Raw genomic sequence first — 14,849 nt, forward strand, 5'->3', positions numbered from 1 at the left:
GAAGGCGTTAAAGAATGAAAAAAAAGAATAAGCAATTCCATCTGTACGATAGTAAATCAGTAGTCTTTTAAGCCACTATGTTTGTGGTAATTTATTACAGCAGCAACAGGAAACCAATACATGAAGCTGTTTCCTCCTCCGGGCTCTTGCTCTCACCCTGCCCTCAGCTCTCTGCACGTGTGGCTCCTCCTCGTTCGTGTCTGACCTCAAGTGGCACCCCCAGGCCTCCATCACATCATCCTCTTTTATTTTTGCCAAATTCTCCCTTAGAGCCTCTAGAAGGAACCATCCCTGCCAACATGGCAGACTTTAGTCCCGAAGATTCATTTCAGACTTCTGACCCTGGGAGAAAGGAAAGCCTTCTTTCTCCTCTCACCTACTGGAGGACTAGGTTTTCCCACCATATCAGTCACTTAGAGCTGCTATAATAAAATACCACAGAGTGGTTGGCTGAAAAAACGGAAATTAATTTTCTCACAGTTGTAGAGGCTAGAAGTCATGACCAAGGAGTCAGCGAATTTGGTTTCTAGTGAGAGCCCTCTTCCTGGCTTGCAGATGGCTGCTTCTCCCCGGGTCTTCACTTGGCCTTTTCTTCTTGGCTGCGTGAGCACAGTGGAGTGGGATCGGGCTCTCTGGTGTCTCCTCTTATAAGGACACTAATCCTATTGGACCCTGGCCCCACCCTTTTACCTCACTTAGCTTTGATTCCTTTGAGGCCTTATCTCCAGATATCATCAGGAATTAGGGCTTCAGCCTAGGGATTTGGGGAAGGCACAAATATTCAGTCCACAACATCTACCTTGAAGGAAACAAAGGAGCCAAGATTTCGGATGAGCCGTTGTGCCAGAGGTGGTGACCAAGGCCTGAGAAAAGACTGCTGGATCTTGGTGACTAGATTACTGATGTTTGTAAGGGCAGTTTCAGGGACATGGCAGAAGTGTGCTCATCCTTCAGGAGCTTTGTGTTCGTTTGGATTCTCCAAGAGGTAAACACCAAGATGGGGAAAGCTCTGAGAAGAAAAGGGGAGAAGGAGCCGGAAGAGGCTGGGAGAGTCATCCAATTATATTGCAGGTGTGAACCCTGTGCAGGAGATGGGGAAGGAAGGCAGGCAGGCTAGGTGGAAGACTGTTAGCCAGCAGTACAATTCTCTGGAAGTTCGGCAAAGCCAACGGGAGTCCCCGAGCCAATGTTGACTGTCAGGCAGTCGGCATCTTGCAGGAATAGGCCCGTCCTGGTATCCCTACTGCACTCAGTCTTTGGCTGGGAGGTACGACTTACGGTGAATGTGGTGTGGGATTCACAGTGCTGCAGCTGGAGCCATCAGTCTGCCACCCTCCACCCCTCCCTTAGCAGCAGGGAGTGAGCAGGGCATTTTCATGGCTGTCATGGCCGCACTTAAGTCTGCCTTCCCTTCATAATACCCCCTGACTCTTCTCCTGGAGCCTAGGCATGGCCTTCTTAGAGGACTCTTTGGAGCTCCGCAGAACACTTGGCAGGTGGTGTTACTGAGAAACACAATAGGAAAATGGCTAAGGGCATGGATTCGAGGAACGAGACTACTTGGGTTTAAACCATCGCCTTGAAGCTGACCAGCTGCGTGACCTAAGACACCTATCTTCTCCATGCCTCAGTCTGCACACGGAGACTGTTAACCATTAACAGGAGCGATCGTTAATCCTCCTGACAAGCCCATGAAGTGGGCACTAATATGCTTCATACTTGTTTTATAGGCCAGTCATGAGGGTTCAATGAGTTAATTATGTAATAAGCTAGAACAGCTCCTGGCACATTGTAAATATTGCATTATCTATGTACATTTTTTAAAGTTTTTTTTTTTAATTTATTACTTATTTTTGAGAAAGACAGAGAGAGAGAGTGAGAATCTCAAGCAGGTTCTGCACTGTCAGCTCAGAGCCCGGATGTGGGCCTGAGCCAAAATCAAGAGTTAGATGTTTAACTGACTGAGCCACCCCGGCGCCCCTCTATTTACATTTTTAGTCTTGCAATTAGAATGCAGTAACAGCTTGTGGGTGGGGGCAGTCATGTAGATGCCTCTTTCAAAGCTTGTCAGTGATCTGAAAAATAATTGAGGTCAAGAAAAGAGAGACTTAAAGGTACAGATAATAAATACTCAGGCGTATTTATGGCCTGAGAAGGAAGTGGCAGGTTGGTAATAAACTGCTTGTTGGATCAGACTCTCACCACTCGTTAGTTCCTTCCTGTCCCAGTGGTTTTTAGCAAATGAGCGACTTAATAAATGTCAGCTGACCCTAGATGAATGTTATATGCAGGAAAATTGTGGAGATACAACATCTATGAGCAGGGGAGATATGGGCAGGTTTTCTCATTATTTTTTGGATTACCATTTTTATTTCACCCATTGACTCAAGTAACTGTTGATAATGCATCAGGCCTTACACATGCAAGCAGTAGCTTGCCATGGGGTTCAAAATCTTGCTTTATTTCCTACTGTGGGTTTAATGGTGGGGGGAGTAAGGCATATGGCCTCTTTGTATCAAAGAGGTCCTTTGAGGGTGTTTCAGGTCTCTGGGTGGTGTTTACATGTTCACTCTGTCCTGTGAGGGACTTCTGCTGGCAAACGGGTCAGCCAGGGGTTCAGGTGCAGGCTGATCTAATGAGCTGCAGGCCCCTGCTTCTCCAGCTGTGTCTTGTAAGACCTTTACCCACTCTCCCCGAGTTCAGGTTCTACCCAACGTCTTTGCGTTCCTTAGATGCGTCCTGTCATCTCTCTTCTCGGGACCCATAGCATGCTGTTCCCACTACCCGTGTGCTCTTCCCCTGTGCCTCACCTAGCTCACTCACCTCACTCATCTTTCATGATTTCCACAAGGCTCCCCCCCCCCCCACCCCATTCCCCTGTGCTACTCCTTTCAGGAGATGATACGGATCACAGGCAGTTTCTGCTTGTGTACTTCTCTGTACTTACTAAGCTGTAAGTCCCATTAGGGCAGGAAACGTATCTGTCTTATCCTCCGATGTGTCCTGATGGCCTAGTAGGTTTTTAATAAAAGGAGGTGGATCACATAAAATTAAATGGGTTTCAGGTATGATTTATAATCTCTCACTTTACAGGTGAACAGCGCTGGCTCCGAGAAGCTTGGTGGTTTCTCTCCTCCCAGAACTAGTTAGTGGCAACATGAAGGCCACAACTCAAGTCATCTGGCTCCCAGGGCAATATTATCTTCACAAAAACACAAAAATGTCCTTAGCGCTGTTATGCTCAACCTGGGGGCAATTTTTAAAAAATACAAGCTTGTAATTAAAATATACACATAGAAATGTGTACAAATGATAAGTGTACACCTTGGCAAATTTCTCAAACCCATCGGGACAAGTTTTTTTTTTTTTTTTTTTTTTAGTGTGTGTGTGTGTGTGTGTGTGTGTGTGTGTGTGTGTGTGTGTGTTTTGAGAGATGGGGAGAGTCAGAGACAGAGGGGGCAAAGGATCCAGGCACGTTCCGTGCCGACAGCAGTGAACCCGACGTGGGGCTGGAACCCACGAACCATGAGATCACGACTTGAGCTGAAGTCAGATGCTCAACCGACTGAGCCACCCAGGTGCCCTTAGGACAAGTTTTAATGATGAAAAGTCAACTAAAATATGTATAATTAGTATAAACTGCACAAACCTGGTGTGAAAATGGTCACATTTTCTTTTCCCAGTTAATCACTTAAGCCCTGAAATTAACTCACCTGACAGAGGCTGCCTCCCTGGGCTTTGCAGAGAGGATAATCCACTCCCTGGTTGTTAAGTGCCCCTTACTTAAATTCATAAACATACAGCTCTTAGCTCCTTCGTTCCGTCATAACGGCCCCAGACCAGGTCCCAGGATCCACCACCTCTCAGACCCAGAACTCCTGTCTCTCCTGAGTCTGGCACTTGAGGAAAGTCATTTTCCAGAGCACAAAGGATCTGAAGAAGGGTGTGCTTTTCCCCTCGACATCGGAGCTGCTTGCGCTTCTGACCAGATGATCCAGCTTCCAGGAGAGACCTCTCGAGGAATTCCCAGGTACCCTCCACGTGCCCTCAGGGAGTCTGGTGGCTTGAATAGGCTGCAAAGTCCCTCCCTCTGGGTCCATACACTCCTTCGCAATGTAATTTTGCTCCTCCCAGCAAGCAGTGAGTCCGTTTCTCCACTCCAGAATCTGGGTTTGGTCGTGTGACTCGCTTTGGCCAATGGGGCGTTAGCAAACACGATGTGCGTGGAAGGAAGCCCAGAGCCCTCGTTAGGCAGCTTGGCACTTTTTGCCGCTGGGAACTCTGAGATCGCCCTGTGATGAAGCCTGGGCTAGCCTGCTGGAGGACGTGAGACCGCGTGGAGCTGGGACAAGCTGGTGCGGCTGAGGGCCCTTGCACCTGCTAGCCCGCAAACCGGCCAAATGTGAAGGAGAACTTCAGGTCACCCACCAGCTGCCCACGGGGATGTATCGTCTGGCCCCGCACAGCCGAGCTACCGGGAACTAGCTAAAATGGTGAGTCTGTCGTTGCTTTGAAGTCGCTAAGTTTCGCGGTGGTTTGTTGTATGGCAATAGAACTAAAAGTGGTTTTCTGTTGTAGCCTAATAGTGCAGTAGCTGGAACTTCTGGAAAAAAATAAGTAAACGCACGTTTGACACCCGTCAGATATGGTAGCTTCGAGGTATGGATGGAGATAAACACGTGTATGCACATACATATGGGAGAGGGCTTTTTTTTTTTTTTAATCTTAGAAACAAAATACCCCTGAGGAGTAGGAATGAGTTGGGGGTGGGGAGAGTGAAGAAGCCCTTTAAACTTTAGCTCTGTATTCACCTCTATATAGATATTTTTGGAAGAAATATACATTTACAATACCACCTGGGTCGTTTTTAAAGTTAAATACCCACATCATGCTGAGGAGCTTCTGTTATGTCCCCAACTTGTGGCCTGGGGGACCCAGTCCCCTTCCCTCTCAAGCACAGCCCTATGGGGTTTTCCTTCCCCCAGGAGATGGGAGGAGATCCTCTCCATAAGCCTAAATGTTAGAGGCCTCACAGAAGCCTTGGAAAGCTCTCTGCGCCCCTTCAGTCCTTGTGTCCCTTGGTGGGTGTGGGGCGGTGGAGAGAAGCAGTGGGAGAAAGGAGAGGAGGAGGAAGGAGTAGAAATGTGTTCTGCTCTTTCCAGAGGTGAGGAAATAACCTCAGATCTTTGGGCCTGGGGTGGGAGAGAGTGCCCAGGGGCTTGTTCGATCAACCCATTTGCGGAGTCAGAAGTTCCTTCCACTGGATGACTCAGTGGGAAAGTTGCGGGAGCTTAGGTTTTGAGTGCACAGCAGTTGAGAGCAGACGGGGTCTGGCAGTTCCAGGGACCAAAAAACTGAGAAAACAAAAAGCAGGGGCTGTGTAGGAAAAAAAAAACATGGCTAAGTAGAGAGGAAAATCTAGGTCATTGAAGTTCTTTACTAGGGATGAGTTTAATTTGGAAACTTCCTGAAAGTTTGCATGTCCCCTTATTTAATTGTATTAGCTATCCACTCTCTGTCACTGTCATTATAAAGCTTTCTGGTGGGCAATGATTGTTATTGGTGACCCGACATTCCTTGTCTCTACTCGTCTTTCTTGAGGAGAAACCATCTCCTGGGATTTCGGTGGGGATGACCTCAAAATCTCTCTCCATGATCAGGAGTCAGCCCGCAGTTTCCTAATCCTTGGACATCCCGAATTCTTTTTGGAAACTCTAGAATTCTAGAAATTCTAGGAAAAAAGAAACAGACTCTGCTGTGTCCTTTTTTTATATTTTCAGATCCCCTCTTGAAATTCAGCCTGCCTCTGGTCTCTGTTAACCTTGTGAGCATAGTTATTTTTAAGCTTATGTCCAGTAGCTGCAATATTCAGAACCCTCCAGGTTTGTTTCTGTTGTTTCTTTCTCTCCTCATTTTGTTGTTATCGGTCATATAGTCTTGTCTCTTTAAGTACCTGGGTTTTTTTCCTTTCTTTACATAGTTCACACACATTACATTAGTTTTAGGCGTACGATATTACTATATGTTCAATATACTATATTCAATATACTATATATTCAATATACTATATGTTATGTTATGCTCCCCACAAGTGTAGCCACCATCTGTCACCATAATACCTGGTTATTTTTTTTTATCATGTGCCAGACATTGTTATTTGAAAAAATCGTAGAAGTAATGTGAGGTTTTTATATAATATAATCTTTCTCTGGAGAGGAATTCCATTTGCTCCAAGAGGAAACCTAGGAATGCTCATAATCCAGGATTACCTTAATCCAATTTCAGTGATTATGGTGATTCAAAGCTAGATTGCATCGCTAATGAGGATTCTTCTTTTTTTTTTTAATGTTTATTTTTGAGAGAGAGAGGAGGAGGAGGGGCAGAGAGAGGGGAGAGAGGATCTGAAGCAGGCTTGCACTGACGGCAGAGAGTCCAATGGGGGGCTTGAACTCACGTACCATGAAATCATGCCCTGAGCCGAAGTTGAGGTTTAACCGACTGAGCCACAGAGGCACCCTTTAACAAGGATTATTGTACTTCCATTTCATCCTATGCTTGGAATGCAGCCTTCAGCGTCCCAGTCTCAAGTGCAGGAGTTACCAGCACCTCTCTCCCATACTTGATGGGCTCTCTCACTTTTTAAAATTTCCTTAGTCCATTCAAGGCTATCAGAAATCTTTAAAAAAATTTTTTTAATGTTTATTTATATCTGAGAAAGAGAGAGTGCCAGCAGGGAAGGGGCAGAGAGAGAGAGAGAGAGAGAGAGAGAGACAGAATCTGAAGCAGGCTCCAGGCTCTGAGCTGTCAGCATAGAGTCCGACACGGGGCTCAAACTCACGAGCTATGAGCTGAACTCTGAGCTAAAGTTGGATGCTTAACCGAATGAGCCACCCAGGTACCCCCAAGGCTGTCAGAAATCTTTCTCATCCTCTCAGTCACCTCTCCTAGAATTGGCAAATGCTCAGGGAAAAAGCAAGCCCAAAAATACTACTTTGGATTTCCCCCTTCTCCATTAACTTAGTTATTAAACTTCCTTGTTATTGTTACCTCTTTGGTGACTTTAAGTAGACTTTTAAAAAATTATATGGACATGTCTGGCTTTTGTAGAGGTCCTCAGTGGGCAAGTTGGTCCAAATTACCAAGCCCGTCATTACTAGAGGAAGAAGTCCTTTGTGTAAAGTGTCAGCTGTCTTGGGTGGGAATATATATGTGGAAGGTGGATTTATGGGATTGAGTGCATGAAATCTCAGCCTTAGGAAAGGAAATAAGATTAAAGCTCTGGGAAGGAAGCCCTACCCACTGAGGAAGTGCAGACTAGGTTGTAACAGAGAGAAATACAGCAGTTCAAATAAAATCACAGTGTATTTATTTCTCTCTCACACAATAGTCCAAAAGAAGGCAGTTAAGGCTCTTGAGGCAGCTCTGATCCGGAAGCATTCAAGGACCCAGGTGTTGGGTACCTTGTTGCTTCACCAGAGCAATGTGGTCCTCACCCTCAGAGCCAAAGAACCATATTAGCATTCTGCTTTTTTTTTTTAAATTTTTTTTTCAACGTTTTTATTTATTTTTGGGACAGAGAGAGACAGAGCGTGAACGGGGGAGGGGCAGAGAGAGAGGGAGACACAGAATCGGAAACAGGCTCCAGGCTCTGAGCCATCAGCCCAGAGCCCGACGCGGGGCTTGAACTCACGGACCGCAAGATCGTGACCTGGTTGAAGTCGGACGCTTAACCGACTGCGCCACCCAGGCGCCCCCATATTAGCATTCTGATTGGGGATGGGGGTGGGCAAGAGAAAGAGGAGGGCAACCAGGTAGTTGGGGATTTTTTAAAAAGATAGAATCTGGAAGTTGACGGCATCACTTCCATCCATGTGTTCTTGATCCAAACTAATTATCTGCCTAGTCCTATCTAGAGGTAAGAGAGGATTAGATATGTAAGTTCTTGTTGGAAAGCCCTTTGGCTGGTTAAAAGTTGTGGTGGAATGGGGTGGGCGATGACTGTAATAGTAAGAGGGATAAGGAAGGAATGGATCCTGAGGAACTGTTAGCAATTTCTGTCATGGTCCTAGTTAAGAGAGGCAGAGAATGACATCTCATACCCAGGTAGGGCTAATGGGGCAAGGAGGAGATATACCAGTATGACTTCACACAAAAGTAGGGGTACCTGGTGTTTCTGTGTGTTAGGGGAAAATGAATTCAAGTCAAACTTGAGTATGCATCAGAATTACCTAGAAAGCTTGTCAAAATCTAGATTGTTGGACATTACCCCTAGAGCTTTGATTCTGTGGGTCCGAGGTGGTTCCAAGAATTTTTATTTCTAACAATTTGCTGGATGATGCTGATGTTACTGGTCCAGGAATTAAACATTGAGAACGCTCTATCTGTGCCAACACGCTTGGATTGGTTTTGTTTGTAAGAATTGACAAAGACAAGTGTGTATAGCAATAATAATATAATTGAGCCCTACGTTTTCAGTTGTCAAGTTCTGGAATCCTTCACCGTTGTATTACTTTGGAGATAATTGTAGTTTTGACTCGTTCAACTCCTTAACAAAGATGAGCGTAACCCCTTTACTTTTGATTTCCTAATACTCTTTTTCTTTCTCCAGGCTAATTCCAATAGAATATCTTGGAAAGCCATTTAAACCCCTTCACTTGAAGTATCTCTGATAAGCAGATTTCACTGTTTATTTCACAAAGATACGTGCAGTGTGTTATTTTTATAGCTGTTTATCTATATTTTAATGAGAATTTTATGAATAGAGGACTGGGTTCTTCAGGACAAAAAGGAACACGATTGATTTATTTGCTTCCTCCCTTTCTTGAGGTAGCTGAATTTCTACATACCAATTTATAGAATGAAATAAAAAACAAAGGCAGATCAATTTGAAAATAATTATGTTTCCTGAGGAAATTACCAAAAACTGGAAGGAACCTATTTATAGGCTTTATTTTTTATTTTATTTTTTTTAAGTTTATTTATTTTGAGAAAGAGAGAGAGAAAGCACAACTAAGGGAGGGGAAGAGAGAAGTAGAGACAGAATCCCAAGCAGACTGTGCAGTATCAGCACAGAGCCCGATGTGGGGCTTGAACTCACGAACTGTGAGACCATTACCTGAGCTGAGATCAAGAGTCAGATGCTTAACCAACTGCACCACCCAGGTGCCCCTTAGAGGCTTTGTTTTTGATGATTGATAGGTAGGTGCGGCTTAGCTGAGTGTGGATTGTTTTCTTTCCGGTTCCAAGTGGCATTTAGCAGGCACTCAGGGGAAAGAGAGAGGGGACATTTTTAACCCTGTAGTGTCACAGTCGGCCCCAAGCAGGACATGAGAAGACGCACCTCGGAAAATGGGAAGGAGAGCAAATATAAAGAGTACAAGAAATGAGGGATCAGGAGAGACAGAATCAAGACCCAGGGAGGAGGCCACCCCTCAAGTCAAGTCCCAGGCAGCATGTGACTCAGCCAGTGCAGTTTTTGGTTTTTTTTAGTGTTCATTCATTCATTCATTTAGAGACAGAGAGAGAGAAGGTTGGGGGTGGGGGTGGAAGGCCAGAGAAAGGAAGATACAGAATCCCAAACAGGCTTCGCACTGTCAGCACAGAGCCCAGTGCAGGGCTCAAACACACAAACCATGAGATCATGACCTGAGCTGAGATCAAGCATCAGACACTTAACCGACCGAGCCACCCAGGCGCCGCCCGCCCCCCCCCCCCCCCATGCAGTGCAGTTCTTATTTTCTGAGATCATAGGGGTTCCAGTATGGTGGAAACAAGCTGAAGGAACAATTTGAGAGAAAATTTGGTAAGTATCTTGATATTAGGTTCAGAGCTAGGTCACTCCAATCATTCTGTCAGAAATCCAGGCAAAAGCTCTGAATGAAGAGAAGAATAAGGTCAAGAGACCCGGGCAGGAGAAGGTGAGGTGGGGCTATGACTGCTCCTCAGCTTTGTCCCAGAAACATTCAGGGATTTCCATGAGAGACGAGAAGTGACTGTCAGTCAAGCATGCCATAGTGAGAGGGTCAGCAGTTAGAGGCTGGTTCAAACAAGTAGGTGAGACTGCGGGGCTTCCACTGTGACTCTCCCAGAGGCTGAGTCAGGAAGACGCTTCCTTTAAAGCTACCCATCCAGAATGTCCGGAGTAAATGAAAGACCTCAAATCCTCAGAAAACATGAGAGATTTTCCCTCTGCAAAGTGGCGACTCGTAAACACCTTTCATAGCGTCTGGGGTCATTGCCTTTGTGGGAACAATGCAAAAACTGTTACTGCTTTGCGTTTCAGAATGTACATATTTATTTCACCAACCCGATAAAGGAACTTGAACTTGAAGGATGCCTATAGAGCATATCCAGCAGTATTTTTTCCAAATAGGTCCTTTATTTAATGTTTTCTTAAAAATTAGGATTACAGTACATGTTAGCACCCCCCCAGGAAACCCCCTTTTGTCTAAACCTCCCCCACTTCTGGTCACTACCCACCTCCAACAGAAATCCCTGTCCTGGTAGCTAACAGTGTTGATTAGTTTTGTCTGTTTTTGTCCTTTATATAAATAGAACCATACAACATACATTCTTTTGCATCTGGCTTCATGCTCACTGCTGTGTGTAGTGGTGGATTATGTATTCTCGTTGCCTTAACGGTATTCACTGTCTGAATATACCAGCTTATTTATTGGTTATTCTGTTGATGGGTATTTGAGTAGTTTCCAATCTGAGGCGGTTATGAATCATGCTTCTCTGAACGTTCTAGTTTGTGACTTCTGGTGAGCATACGCTCACGTTCTGTTGGTGCTTTATTTTTAATTGTAGAAACAGTTCACCACCACCCCCTTTGGATCAGGAATTATCTGGTAGTTGCTGTCGGAATTTCTGAGGGAGCAAATGGGGGTCTCTAAGAGCAAAGCTCAGGTGACTGGTGAAGATGGTCAGTGTGGTTCCAACATCCTGCGTTGGCAAAGTGACTCTACCCAAATCTCATCCCTCTCCGTAAGTGCTCTTATTTAACCCTCCCAACAGTAGTTCCGTTTTGTCCCCCCTACATTTTAGAAATGAGGAAACTGAGGCACAGAGAAGCCAAAATACCACTCAAAGCCACACAGGCAGCAGATAGAGGAGCCAGAATTGAATTCAAGAGGTCTGGCTTCAGAAACCGAACTCTTCGTCGCTCAGCTTTGTCACCTCTGTGCCATCATCCTCCTGTCTCTGTCAGTAGGGTGGGTCCTTCTCATCCACATTTAAATATGCCTCAGCTTGCCATCTTAAATGCGACCCTCCCATGACCACACATCTCCTTTGAGCTGTCCCCCCTCTTCTGCCCTTCACCCCCTTCGTTCTTGAAGGAATTGCCTGTTTGTCTCCTCTCAGTTTCCTCACCTCACGCCAGCCTGACTTCAGCCCCTACCACTTAACATATTGAAACCTGCTAAGGTCACCGGTGACCTCTGTGTTGCTAAATCCAGTGGTCATCGTGTTGTTTCTAATATTGTTGATCATTCTCTCTTGAGACTCTTATTTCATGACTCAAGCAACTTTCCCAGTTCTCATCCTACCTCTTTAATCTCTCCTCAGCCTCTTCTGCTGGTGAGTCCTCTTCCGTGTGACTTTGAATATTGCAGTGACTCTTGCCTCATCAGTGGGATCCTTCTCTTCTGATTCCACACCTTTCCCCTAAATCAGCTCATCTCCACCCAAGGCTCCACCTTTACCATCTGTACCTTGAGTGTCCCATGTGAGTCTCTCCCTGAGGAGATCTAGCTTGGATCTTTCCTCTGAGTTCAAAACTTGTATATCAGACTGTCCACTCCACCTCTCCACTTGGTGCTTCCTGGGCACCTAACTTTAGCTTCTCTGGAATAAACTCATGAGCTCTCCCATCTGCAACCTGCTCCTTCCCTCAGAATCCCATTATCAAGTCTGTGGCACCATTATTTATCCAGCTGCACAGTCATCCTTGACATCTTCCACTTCCTGGCCCCTGAATCTAATCATTGACTAGGTTTCTTGAAAATTTCTCCTAGTTACTTCTCAAATATCTCCACTGTCCCCAATTCTGGGCTCGAGTTACCTTTATCTCTGACCTGGATTAGTTAAAATCACTTCCTGAAAGGTTTGCTTGCATTCCTTCTTATCTTTGCATTCTTTAAATGGCCGCCAGAGTGATCATTTAAAAGTGCAGATCCAATCCTGTCACTCAGCTCCCCAACTTAACACCCTTCAAACAGTGGCTTCTTATTGCTTTCTGGGAGAAAGGTCGAAACCCTGAACACAAGTTGTCATACCTCGTATGATCTGGCTTGTGCCTCTGGCCTCCTTCCTCAGTGTCTGTACTGTGGCCACACTGCCAGCTCTCAATCCCTCACACTTGTTCAGCTTCCTTGCCCCACGTGGCCCCCACCTCTTCAGCACCTTCTGTGCCAGCACCCTCTCTTGTGACCATGAACTCATCCTGCAGATCTCCACTCAAACTTCACTTCCTCTGAGAAGCCTTCCCTGAGCCCTCAGACGAAGTCAGGACCCTCTGTAATGTCTCAGAGCCTCCCCTATTTGTCTTTCACAGAGCCGTTCATGACTATAATTACTTCATTATGTAAATAGTTGCTTGGCTAGTGTCCCCTGATAGAATGTTAAGCTCCAAAAGGGCAGTAACTATTCTGGGTGTGGCTGCCGACCTTGTTTCCAGCACCCCAAATGGTCTCTTACCTCCAACGGGCTCAAATAAATAAGTAAATGAATGACCTGTCATCTTAAGAATTTTCGACTCCATCTCTCCTGATTGTTCCTTACTCCTATTTTATCAATATGTTTAGGCTGTTCATAAAAATCAGACTAGATTGTGTGAATTTGGCCTGTGTGGCTACTGTACTACCAGTATCAAAACCAGATGGTTTTAGGGGCACCTGCGTGGCTCAGTCGGTTAAGCATCCAACTCTTGATTTCGGCTCAGGTTACGATCTCGCAATTTGTCACTTGGAGCTCCACATCAGGTTCTGTGCTGACAGTGCAGAGCCTGCTTGGGATCCTTGCTCTCCCTCTCTCTCTGTCCTTCCTTTGCTCACGCTCGTGCTCTCTCTCTCAAAAAATAATAAATAAACTTAAAAAAAAAGAGAGATAGTTTTATACATTCAACATCATTAGCCATCAGAGACATGCAAAACAAAACCACGATGAGATACTATTTCACACTCACTGAGATGGCTGCAGTCAAAAAAACACGTGTTGGGAGAATGGAGAAGTTGGAACTCTTCTATACTACTGGTGGGAAAGCAAAATGGTGCTGTCACTTTGGAAAACAGTCCGGCAGTTCCTTGATATGTTAAACACAGAGTCACCATACATCCCAGCAATTCCACTTCTAGACATAGGCCTAAGAGAAATCAAAACATGTCCATATGAAAGCTTGTGCGTGAATGTCTGTATCAGCATTATTCATAATAGTCGAAGAGTGAAAATAACCCAAATGTTTATTTAAAGTTCTTATTTATTGATTTGAAGAGGGAGAGGATACCAGTGGGGTAGGGGCAGGGAGAGCAGGCGAGAGAGGATCCCAAGCAAGCTCCCTGCTGTCAGCGCAGAGCCTGGCACGGGGCTGGAACCCAGGAACTGTGAGATCATGACCTGAGCTGAGATCGAGAGCTGGACGGACGCTTAACCAACTAAGCAAGCCAGGCGTCCCAGTAACCCAAATGTTTATAAACTGGTAAATGCGTGATCAATGTGCGGTATATCCATACAATGAAATATTATTTGCTGGCAAAAAGGAATGAAGTATCTATGCAATGTTACGACGTGGATGAACCTTGAAAACGTGCTGAGTGAAAGAAGCCAGTCACAGAAGACCATGCAGTATGTGACTCCACTGTTAGAAAATGCACAATAGGCAATTTTACAGAGACAAAAAGTAGATTAGTGGTTGTCTAGGATCAGCGGGGGCTGGGGAGATGTGGAGTGCCCGCTAATGGGCAGCCCTTGAAGTGGGTGAATTGTACGATATGTGGATCATATCTCAATAAGCTGTTAAGAAGAAACAGATGGCTTACTTTTGCGGGTAAACGGAAAGCACATCATCCGGGTAGCATCAGCGACAACGAATGTGACGAGATTATGGAACACAGCCCCGGGCCATCTGTATGTGGCTCTTCATTCCTGTACTCTCTCTGAGGGTCCTGGGCCCTTCGGCTTTGTTTGCTTTGTTTTGATGTGACATTTCATGCCTATATCCTCCCTTGAATTGTGAGGTACTGCACAAGCTCAGAGCAGCTAATAGTTTTCCCCTCTTAGGATTGTTGTGAGCATTAAGTGAGTTAATATATGCAGTACACTTAGCATCGTGCCTGGCACATGGTAAGTGCACGCTAAATATTACCTGTTATTATCCGGGTCAAAAACTAAAAGATTTAACATTGTTACAGAAAAAAAAAAATAGAGCCATGGCTTATATTTTGCTTAAATATAAATGGCTGTTATTTGTGTACCTTGGCAAGTCCTATCACATATCCACTACATTCATTTTTCCCCTTCTGGGGAAGTCAAGGGCCCAGACCTCCCTCCACCTCGTCCTTGCCTGTTGCAGCAGGGTGCAATAATATCAATGAACACGAGGGGGCAACATGTAATTGCAATTAAAAAAAAAATGGCACACTTGAAAGGCAGACCAGATCTAAACCATCTAGTATAAAGGAAAGTGAAACATCTTTCTTTAATAGAGTGTCTTGTAGTATTCTTCTACAGGAGGGAAATATTACTTTATCAGAAGGGTATTGCCGCTAGAAGGTTGACCGCAGCATTACTCGGATTCCACCTACATGTGTCTGCCATAAAGAAGTTTCTAGACATTTTCTCCCATGCTGTAC

General features: G+C 45.2%; 1 protein-coding gene across 4 annotated transcripts in view; it reads left to right on the forward strand.

Moving 5' to 3' along the window:
- Window positions 1–4,223: 4,223 nt before the first annotated feature.
- Window positions 4,224–14,849, forward strand: part of MED12L (mediator complex subunit 12L) — a 699,797-nt gene continuing 689,171 nt past the window's right edge. For all 4 annotated transcript variants that reach the window (XM_047875167.1, XM_047875173.1, XM_047875170.1 and 1 more), the window contains exon 1: window positions 4,224–4,493. The gene's annotated coding sequence lies outside the window, so the exon portion shown is untranslated. The remainder of the gene's footprint in view (window positions 4,494–14,849) is intronic.

This window comes from Prionailurus viverrinus, chromosome C2 (assembly GCF_022837055.1).
Source record: "Prionailurus viverrinus isolate Anna chromosome C2, UM_Priviv_1.0, whole genome shotgun sequence".
NCBI lineage: Eukaryota > Metazoa > Chordata > Mammalia > Carnivora > Felidae > Prionailurus > Prionailurus viverrinus.